General features: G+C 41.9%; 1 long non-coding RNA gene and 1 pseudogene across 1 annotated transcript in view; one reads left to right on the top strand and one right to left on the bottom strand.

Annotated features, from left to right (window-relative positions):
• Positions 1-11224, top strand: part of LOC135964479 (uncharacterized) — a 72073-nt gene that overhangs the window by 2444 nt on the left and 58405 nt on the right. The gene's annotated exons all lie outside the window — the stretch shown is intronic.
• LOC102136119 (large ribosomal subunit protein uL11-like) lies at positions 3012-3653 on the bottom strand (annotated as a pseudogene).

Below are 11224 nucleotides of genomic sequence, written 5' to 3'. Positions count from 1 at the left end.
CTTCCACAGTGGTTGAACTAGATTACACTACCACCAACAGTGTAAAAGTGTTCCTATTTCTCCACATCCTTTCCAGCATCTGTTGTTCCCTGACTTTTTAATGATCGCCGTTCTAATTGGTGTGAGATGGTATCTCATTGTGGTTTTGACTTGCATTTCTCTGATGACCAGTGATGATGAGCATTTTTTCATGTGTCTGTTGGCTGCATAAATGTCTTCTTTTGAAAAGTGTCTGTTCATATCCTTTGCCCACTTTTTGATGGGGTTGTTTGATTTTTTCTTGTAAATTTAAGTTCTTTGTAGATTCTGGATATTAGCCCTAGGTCAGATGGGTAGATTGCAAAAAATTTCTCCCATTCTGTAGGTTGCCTGCTCACTCTGATGGCAGTTTCTTTTGCTGTGCAGAAGCTCTTTAGTTTAATTAGATTCTATTTGTCTATTGTGGCTTTTGTTGCCATTGCTTTTAGTATTTTAGTCATGAAGTCCTTGCCCATGCCTATGTCTTGAATGATATTGCCTAGGTTTTCTTCTGGGGTTTTTATGGTTTTGGGTCTAACATTTAAGTCTTTAATCCATCTCAAATTAATTTTTGTATAAGGTATAAGGAAGGGATCCAGTTTCAGCTTTCTACATATGGCTAGCCAGTTTTCCCAGCAGCATCTATTAAATAGGGAATCTTTCCTCATTTCTTGTTTTTGTCAGGTTTGTCAAAGATCAGATGGTTGTAGATGTGTGGTGTTATTTCTGAGGCCTCTGTTCTGTTCTGTTGGTCTATATCTCTGTTTTGGTACCAGTACCATGCTGTTTTGGCTACTATAGCCTTGTAGTATAGTTTGAAGTCAGGTAGCATGATGCCTCCAGCTTTGTTCTTTTTGCTTAGGATTGTCTTGGCAATGCAGGCTCTTTTTTGGTTCCATATGAACTTTAAAGTAGTTTTTTCCAATTCTGTGAAGAAAGTCATTGGTAGCTTGATGGGGATGGCATTAAATCTGTAAATTACCTTGAGGAGTATGGCCATTTTCACACTATTGATTCTTCCCGTCCATGAGCATGGAATGTTCTTCCATTTGTTTGTGTCCTCTTTTATTTCGTTGAGCAGTGGTTTGTAGTTCTCCTTGAAGAGGTCCTTCACATCCCTTGTAAGTTGGATTCCCAAGTATTTTATTCTCTTTGTAGCAATTGTGAATGGGAGTTCTCTCATGATTTGGCTGTTTGATTGTCTGTTATTGGTGTATAGGAATGCTTGTGATTTTTGCACATTGAATTTGTATCCTGAGACTTTGCTGAAGTTGCTCATCAGCTTAAGGAGATTTTGGGCTGAGACAGTGGGGTTTTCTAAATATACAATCATGTCATCTGCAAACAGGGACAATTTGGCTTCCTCTTTTTCTAACCGAATACCCTTTATTTCTTTCTCTTGCCTGATTGCCATGGCCAGAACTTCCAACACTGTGTGGAATAGGAGTGGTGAGAGAGGGCATCCCTGCCTTAAGCCAGTTTTCAAAGGGAATGCTTCCAGTTTTTGCCCATTCAATATGACAAATAGCTCTTATTATTTTGAGATACGTTCCAGGAATACCGAGTTTATTGAGAGTTTTTAGCATGAAGGGCTGTTGAATTTTGTTGAAGGGCTTTTCTGCATCTATTGAGATAATCATGTGGTTTTTGTCTTTGGTTCTGTTTATGTGATGGATTACATTTATTGATTTGCATATGTTGAACCAGCCTTGCATCCCAGGGATGAAGCCCACTTGATTGTGGTGGATAAGCTTTTTGATGTGCTGCTGGATTCGGTTTGCCAGTATTTTACTGAGGATTTTTGCATCTATGTTCATCAGGGATATTGGTCTAAAATTCTCTTTTTTTGTTGTGTCTCTACCAGGTTTTGGTATCAGGATGATGCTGGCCTCGTAAAATAAGTTAGGGAGTATTTCCTCTTTTTCTGTTGATTGGAATGGTTTCAGAAGGAATGGTATCAGCTCCTCTTTGTACCTCTGGTAGAATTCGGCTGTGAATCTGTCTGGTCTTGGACTTTTTTTGGTCAGTAGGCTATTAATTATTGCCTCAATTTCAGAGTCTGTTATTGGTCTATTCAGGGATTCAGTTTCTTCCTGGTTTAGTCTTGGGAGGGCGTATGTGTCCAGGAATTTATCCATTTCTTCTAGATTTTCTAGTGTATTTGCGTAGAGGTGTTTATAGTATTCTCTGATGATAGTTTGTATTTCTGTGGGATCGGTGGTGATATCCCCTTTATCATTTTTTATTGTGTCTATTTGATTCTTCTCTCTTTTCTTCTTCGTTAGTCTTGCTAGTGGTGTACCTATTTTGTTGATCTTTTCAAAAAAACAGCTCCTGGATTCATTGATTTTTTTTGAAGAGTTTTTTTGTGTCTCTATCTCCTTCAATTCTGCTCTGACCTTAGTTATTTCTTGCCTTCTGCTAGCTTTTGAATTTGCTCTTGCTTCTCTAGTTCTTTAATTGTGATGTTAGGGTGTCGATTTTAGATCTTTCCTGCTTTCTCTAGTAGGCATTTAGTGCTATAAATTTCCCTCTACACACTGCTTTAAATGTGTCCCAGAGATTCTGGTACATTGTGTCTTTGTTCTCATTGGTTTCAAAGAACATCTTTATTTCTGCCTTCATTTCATTATTTACCCAGTAGTCATTCAGGAGCAGATTGTTCAGTTTCCATGTAGTTGTGGGATTTTGAGTGAGTTTCTGAATCCTGAGTTCTAATTTGATTGCACTGTGGTCTGAGAGAGAGTTTGTTGTGATTTCTGTTCTTTTACAATTGCTGAGGAGTGCTCTACTTCCAACTATGTGGTCAGTTTTGGAATAAGTGCGATGTGGTGCTGAGAAAAATGTATATTCTGTTGATTTGGGGTGGAGAGTTCTGTAGATGTCTATTAGGTCTGCTTGGTGCAGAGCTGAGTTCAATTCCTGGATACCCTTGTTAACTTTCTGTCTCATTGATCTGTCTAATGTTGACAGTGGGGTGTTAAAGTCTCCCATTGTTTTTTTTTTCCACCAGTTGTCAAATGATCCTTTATTGAAATATTTTCCTTTGTGCTTAACTGGCTGGGCATTCCACAGCACAACTGTTGATGTCATTCTATGATGTCATGAGGGTGGCGGCCATCAACATTACAGCCCACAGACTGGGCAGTCCCCAGGATCTCTTTAATGGTTCCAGAGAGTTCTCTGGCTAAGGATTGGTGCTGCATCTGTCGAGCAATGTTGACAATCTCATCAAAAGTGATATTCCCACTGTGTTTAATGTTTTTCTGTTTCTTTCTGTCTCTTGGGGATTCCTTGAGGGCTTTGATGATCAGGGCAGAGGCAGAAAGCACCACCTCAATCTTGGCCTATCTGTTCTGAATGGTCAGTTTCACTATAATCCTCAGGCCCTTCCAGTCACTCGTTGCCTTGGCAATGTCATCACCAACATTTTTCGGAGACAGACCCAGGGGGCCGATCGTGGGACCAGCACAGAAGTGGCACCGACTTCACCTCCGGTGCCCCTCAGGTTTATGACTTTGATCTCGCTGGGGTCGAACTTCAGCGGCATGGTGGAGGTGGCTGGTGTCGGATGAACCCGGATTCAGAACGACCGAAGAAAGTTGCACCTTGGCCTCCTCTGAGCCGAAAGCCGAGAGAAAGTCTCCTATTATTGTGTGGGAGTCTAAGTATCTTTGTAGGTCTCTGAGTATTTGCTTTATGAATCTGGGTGCTCCTGTATTGGGTGCATATATATTTAGGATAGTTAGCTCTTCTTGTTGAATTGATCCCTTTGCCATTATGTAATGGCCTTGTCTCTTTTGATATTTGTTGGTTTAAAGTCTGTTTTATCAGAGACCAGGATTGTAACCCCTGCTTTTTTTTTTTTTTTTTTTTTTTTTTTTTTTTTGCTTTCCATTTGCTTGGTAGATTTTCCTCCACCCCTTTATTTTGAGCCTATATGTGTCTTTGCACGTGAGATGGGTCTCCTGAATACAGCACACTGATGGGTCTTGGCTCTTTATCCAATTTGCCAGTATTTGTCTTTTAATTGGGATATTCAGCCCATTTACATTTAAGGTTAGTATTGTTATGTGTGAATTTGATCCTGTCATTATGATGTTAGCTGGGTATTTTGCCTGTTACTTGATGCAGTTTCTTCCTAGCATCGATGGTCTTTACAATTTGGCATGTTTTTGCAGTGGCTTGTACTGGTTGTTCCTTTCCCTGTTTAGTGCTTCCTTCAGGAGCTCTTGTAAGGCAGGCCTGGTGGTGACAGAATCTCTCAGCATTTGCTTGTCTGTAAAGGATTTTATTTCTCCTTCACTTATGAAGCTTAGTTTGACTGGATATGACATTCTGGGTTGAAAATTCTTTTTTTGAGAATGTTGAATATTGGCCCTCACTCTCTTCTGGCTTGTAGATTTTCTGCCAAGAGGCCCATCGTTAGTCTGATGGGCTTCCCATTGTGGGTAACGCAAACTTTCTCTCTGGCTGCCCTAAACATTTCTTCCTTCATTTCAACCTTGGTGAATCTGACAATTAGGTGTCTTGGGGTTGATCTTCTCGAGGAGTATCTTTGCAGTGTTCTGTGTATTTCCTGAATTTGAATGTTGGCCTGCCTTGCTCGGTTGGGGAAGTTCTCCTGGATAATATCCTGAAGAGTGTTTTCCAGCTTGGTTCCATTCTCCCCATCACTTTCAGGTACACCAATCAAATGTAGATTTGGTCTTTTCACATAGTCCGATATTTCATAGAGGCTTTGTTCATTTCTTTTTACTCTTTTTTCTCTTAACTTCTCTTCTCCCTTCATTTCATTCATTTGATCTTCAATCACTGATACCCTTTCTTCCAGTTGATTGAATCGACTATTGAAGCTTGTGCATGTGTCACGTCATTCTCGTGCCATGGTTTTCAGCTCCATCAGGTCATTTAGGAAAGTCTTCTCTACACTGTTTATTCTAGTTAGCCATTCATCTAATCTTTTTTCAAGGTTTTTAGCTTCCTTGCGATGGGATTCAGACATCCTCCTTTAGCTCAGAGAAGTTTATTACTGACCTTCTGAAGCCTACTTCTGTCAACTCATCAAAGTCATTCTCCATCCAGCTTTGTTCCGTTACTGGAGAGGAGCTGCGATCCTTTGGAGGCAAAGTGGTGCTCTGGTTTTTAGAATTTTCAGCTTTTCTGCTCTGGTTTCTCCCCATCTTTGTAGTTTTATCTAACTTTGGTCTTTGGTGCTGGTGACCTACAGATGTGGTTTTGGTATGGATGTCCTTTATGTTGATGTTGATGCTATTCCTTTCTGTTTGTTTGTTTTCCTTCTAAGACTCAGGTCCCTCAGCTGCAGGTCTGTTGGAGTTTGCTGGAGGTCCACTCCAGACGCTGTTTGCCTGGGTATCACCAGCGGAGGCTGCAGAACAGCAAATATTGCTGCTTGATCCTTCCTCTGGAAGCTTCGTCTCAGAGGGGCACCTGGCTGTGAGGTGTCAGTCAGTCCCTCCTGGGAGGTATCTCCCAGTTAGGCTACATGGGGGTCAGGGACCCACTTGAGGAGACAGTCTATCCATTTTCAGAGCTCAAACACTGTGCCGGGAGAACCACTGTTCTCTTCAGAGCTATCAGACAGGAACATTTAAGTCTACAGAAGTTTCTGCTGCCTTTTGTTCAGCTATGCCCTGCCCCCAGAGGTGGAGTCTACAGAGGCAGGCAGGGCAGGCCTCATTGAGCTGTGGTGGGCTCCACCCAGTTGGAACTTCCAGGCCGCTTTGTTTACCTACTCATGCCTCAGCAATGGCAGACAACCCCCCACTGGCAGCCAGGCTGCCTCCTCTCAGTTAGATCTTGGACTGCTGAGCTAGCAGTGAGCAAGCCTCTGTGGGTGGGCGTGGGACCTGCTGAGCCAGGCACAGGATATAATCTCCTGGTATGCTGTTTGCTAAGACCATGGGAAAAGCACAATATTAAGGTGGGAGTGTCCCAATTTTCCCGGTACAGTCTATCATAGCTTCCCTTGGCTAGGAAAGGGAAATCCACTGACCCCTTGCACTTCTGGGGTGAGGTGATGCCCCGCCCTGCTTCGGCTTGCCCTCCTTGGGAACCAGTCCCAATGAGATGAACCAGGTACCTCAGTTGGAAATGCAGAAATCACCCATCTTCTGTGTTGATCACGCTGTGAGCTGCAGACTGGAGCTGTTCCTATTCAGCCATCTTTGCTTGCGCTGCTTTCATTAATGTGTACATTTGATTCATATGCTGAATTTGCTGTGGTATCATTTCTTGATTGTTTGTATATTATCTGATAGCATGCAATCAATACTTGATTAAAACTTAGAGTTTACATCTGCTAAACTATTAGACTTGCCTCTATGCTGGGAATTTATATAACATATTGGCCAAGAGTGTTGGTGCTGACATCAACTGGTGTTGGCTTACCAACCTCAGTTTTACCAGGCACCAGCTCTTTTATCTTACCCAAGTCTCTCTGTCTTTCAGTTTCTCTAAACCAGCAAGAGGATAGTTTGAACCATATGAAACTGCTCATAATTGACCTTTTTGTTTGTTTGTTTTGCTTTTTTGAGACAGAGTCTTGCTCTGTCGCCTAGGCTGGAGTACAGTGGTGCAATCTTGGCTCACTGCAAGCTCCACCTCCTGGGTTCACGCCATTCTCCTGCCTCAGCCTCCAGAGTAGCTGGGACTACAGGTGCCTGCCACCACACCTGGCTAATTTTTTTTTTTGTATTTTTAGTAGAGATGGGTTTTCACCGTGTTAGCCAGGATGGTCTTCATCTCCTGACCTCGTGATCCACCCACCTTGGCCTCCCAAAGTGCTGGGATTACAGGCATGAGTCACCGTGCCCAGCGATAACTGACCATTTTTAACTGACAGAAATGGAAAGTCCCCATGGTTCCACCAAATAGAATACTTACCACATTGGGCAGGTGTGAGGAGTTAATGAAGAGGCATGAAAAGCCCTTAGTAAATGTCCAGTAAGTGACAGCTCCTATTATTAATGCCTCTACTGTTTCCCCATTACAATCCAGTTCTCACAACATTGGTAAATTTACAACATGAATTCACAGCAGACATCGTGTTATGTTTCTAAGATTTGCATATGTAAACTCATTTGCTCTTTGCAACAACTCAGTTAAGTAATTTATTGAAAATCTCAGTAATTAGTATTGTGGCCATGATCAAAACCTAGATCCTTCAACTTCAAATTCTTTACTCTTCCATACTATAGATAATTTAAATTCTTGAATGTGCTTATACATGATTCATATGTTTTTAATGCCTGTACAGCTTTAATTTACTACATATTGTACTTAATGATACCCTTGCCATAACACCACAGTTCTCAGGGAGGGAAATTTAATCTTCTAAACTTATTTTGGGGGAAAAACCAGGGAATGTAAATCAGAAATTGATTATATAGTCACTTTTAGGAAGTTATTTTTCTCCTGTCTAGAAAAGAGAAATAATATTGATAACATTTCTATCTTTGGGAATACATTTTTGTTTTCAGGTGCTTTAAAGTGCTTCTACAAGTGCTGTATAAATGCAGTGTCACTAACATTGACTGCTTTTTTTTTTTTTTCATTCTTGACATTTACAGATCTGATATTCAACTGTTTGTTTTCCTTTAAAAAATCACTCTTCCAGGCCAGGCGCCATGGCTCTCACCTGTAACCTCAGCATTTTGGGGAGGCTGAGGTGTGAGGATCGCTTGAGTCCAGGAGTTCAAGACCAGCTTGGGCAATAAGGGAGACCCCATCTCTACAAAAAATTTAAACATTAGCCAAACGTTGTGGCACGTGTCTGTCATCCCAGTTATTCGGGAGGCTGAGGTGGGAGGATCACTTGAGCCTGTGAGACAGAGGTTGCAGTGAGCTGTGATTGTACCACTGCACTCCATCCTGGGGGACAGAGCGAGACCCTGTCTCAAAAAAATAAAAACAAAACAAACCAGTGTCCTTGTGTGTCCCGTAATACCCTACATCAGTTTCCCTGATGTATTTGATCACAGAACCCTTTTGAAATTATAATGTACTGCTGGAAGCCCAACAAGAGCTCACAAGCTTTAAGTGTTTATAACAAAGCATACAGCAAAAAAAAAAAAAAAAAGTCTCACAGATGAATTAATTGCTGTAGGAAGTGATCACATTTTTATTCATAGTTTTTTTGCTTTATCAAGACAAACAAAATGAATTAAAAATTAATTTCACTTTATTAAGAGACCACTTGGTGCATTTTATTCTTAATAAGGTAAAATGGATTTAAAATCTCAAGTTTTAATTCCTGGAATTAGTGTAACTGCTACATTTATGTTGCCATATTCAGAAGCCACTAAATGGATCCTGGCCCCTCTAGAGGTGAAGGTTTTTTTTTTTTTTTTTTTGAGACAGAGTCTCACTGTGTTGCTCAGGCTGGAATGCAGCCGTGCAATCTCGGCTCACTGCAACCTACCTGTCCCAGGTTCAAGCAATTCTCCAGCCTCCCAAGTAGCTGGGACTATAGGCGTGCACCACCACTCCTGGCTAATTTTTTTATATTTTTAGTAGAGATGGGGTTTCACCATGTTGGCCAAGCTGGTTTTGAACTCCTGACCTCAAGTGATCTGCCCACCTCAGCCTCCCAAAGTGCTAGGATTATAGGCAAGAGCCACCGCGCCCAGCTGAAGGTTCTTTTTTTTTTTTTTTTGAGGCGGAGTCTCGCTAGGTCTCCCAGGCTGGAGTGCAGTGGCGCGACCTAGGCTTACTGCAAGCTCTGCCTCCCGGGTTCACGCCATTCTCCTACCTCAGCCTCCCGAGTAGCTGGGGCTACAGGCGCCTGCCACCGTGCCCGGCTAGTTTTTTGTATTTTTAGTAGAGATGGGGTTTCACCGTGTTACCCAGGATGGTCTCAGTCTCCTGACCTCGTGATCCGCCCACCTCGGCCTCCCAAAGTGCTGGGATTACAAGCGTGAGCCACCTCGCCTGGCCTGAAGGTTCTTTTTTTAAAAGGACTTCCTAGGATTTTTCTGAAACCTAAATCCCTTGAAAATAATACAGCTGTCATGACCTGTTACCATCTTAAGGATTTGGAGGAACAGAACCATGATTTGGAATAGAACATGAACAAGTGCAAAGGAGTGGAAATTGCCACAGTTTGTTCTGAAGACTGGATAGAGCGGCACCTTTCTGGAGCAGTGGCACCCCTTAAAGGTGAAGGGAACGTGTGTGTGGCAACAGAGGACCATTATCAAGAAGACTTTTTTGGGTTTGGTCTGAGAGGCGCTGGGAAACCTCTTAAGCTTGAGTAAGGTAGAGTCTTGACTCAAAGTAATCCATTGGCAAAAAAACTCCATGCCCCTATGTTTTAAATTGCTATTCATTTACTCAATAGATATTTCTCCAGTGTCTAATACTTAAGGTACTGAGCTAGGCACTGCAAATTCATAGTGAGCAAACACATTGTTCCTGTTCTTATGTAATTTACAGTCTAGTGGTAGAGGAAGATTTTAATCATATAATTACAATAAATGTAAAATTACACTGTGGTGGTTATTATGAAGAAGGAGTACAAATATAATAAATCAGCAAGTAGTATGTAAAATTGCAGTGAAGAATGACTCAATGCTAAGAGACCAGTGAGAAGACTCTGGTTAGTGAGAACATGACCCACACTGAATGCAGGCTGTGAATATGAATCAGGGCAGAGCCCAGGTGCCTTTGTTTTGCCCTAGTTAGTGGGAAGGAGGGAATCAGGTTACCATGATGGAATCACAAAGTGGGAAGATTTACTGAGACAAAGCAAAATAGTTTGTTTTCTCAATAGGGAGCCATGGGAGAATGTCCCAGTGGGAATATCAGGGTTGGGGTTGAGCAATAAAATTTGTTAAAATTCTCATATGTTCAAGTACAATAGAAATCATTCCATTGATAATATGAATCCCAAATATCCAATACTGTTATGTAAGATTGCCTGGATGGCTGCTGTATCTGCATCTGTTTGCCTGTGACATCATCATCATCATCTGCTAAGTAAAAATGATGTAATTCCTACTCCTTCTCATTTGCTGATGGAAGAGGTTTTTGGCAGTAACTAAAATTTGTATAGTGATGAAAAATACAAGTAGATATTTAAAGAATCAATTAATATTTGGGTCTAAATGTATGTATCACATTGAAAATTCTTTTTTTTTTTTGAGATGGAATCTCACTCTGTTGCTTGGGCTGGAGTGCAGTGGCTCAATCTTGGCTCACTGCAACCTCCACCTCCCGAGTTTGAGAGATTCTCTTGCCTCAGCCTCCCAAGTAGCTGGGACTATAGGCATGCACCACCATGCCTGGCTGATTTTTGTATCTTTAGTAGAGATGAGGTTTCACCATGTTGACCAGGCTGGTTTTGAACTCCTGACCTCAGGTGATCCGCCCGCCTTAGCCTCCCAAAATGCTGGGATTACAGTTCGTGAGCCACTGTGCCTGGCCCACACTGAAAATTCTATGATTGGCCGGGTGCAGTGGCTCACGCCTGTAATCCCAGCACTTTGGGAGGCCAAGACGGGCAGATCACAAGGTCAGGAGATCGAGACCATCCTGGCTAACAGTGTGAAACCCCGTCCACTAAAAAATACGAAAAACTAGCCAAGCAAGGTGGCGGGTGCCTGTAGTCCCAGCTACTCGGGAGGCTGAGGCAGGAGAATGGCGTGAACCCGGGAGGCGGAGCTTGCAATGAGCCGGGATCACACCACTGTACTCCAGCCTGGGCGACAGAGTGAGACTCCATCTCAAAAAAAAAAAAAAAAAAAAAAAACAAAAAAAACTATGATTGACCATGTGATGAAGGGTGCTACTAGTACAGATATCATTCAGAAGTAATGTAACTTGGGGATGAGTGTCTTTTTTTTTTTTTTTTTTTTAAGAAAATCACAACCAGGTGCAGTGACTCATACCTGTAAGTGAGCACTTTGGAAGGCTGAGGCAGGAGGATCACTTGAGCCCAGGAGTTGGAGACTAGCCTGGGCAACATAGTGAGACCTCCTCTCTACAAAAATTTTTTAAAAAGACAATCACGTTATTTCAACTAACTCACAAACAATAACACCACAATGGCAGGTTTAAGGAGGCCACACAAACATTTGCCCAGCCCGAGATTCTATACCATCTCAGTGAACTTGTATACAGTAAGAACACTCTTTTCCATTGCAATTCTGAAGCAAGGAAGCTATTAATGAAAGAGAAGTTTAAC

This window comes from Macaca fascicularis, chromosome 1 (genome assembly GCF_037993035.2).
Source record: "Macaca fascicularis isolate 582-1 chromosome 1, T2T-MFA8v1.1".
Lineage (NCBI taxonomy): Eukaryota > Metazoa > Chordata > Mammalia > Primates > Cercopithecidae > Macaca > Macaca fascicularis.
This window is presented reverse-complemented; position numbering and strand designations above follow the sequence as displayed.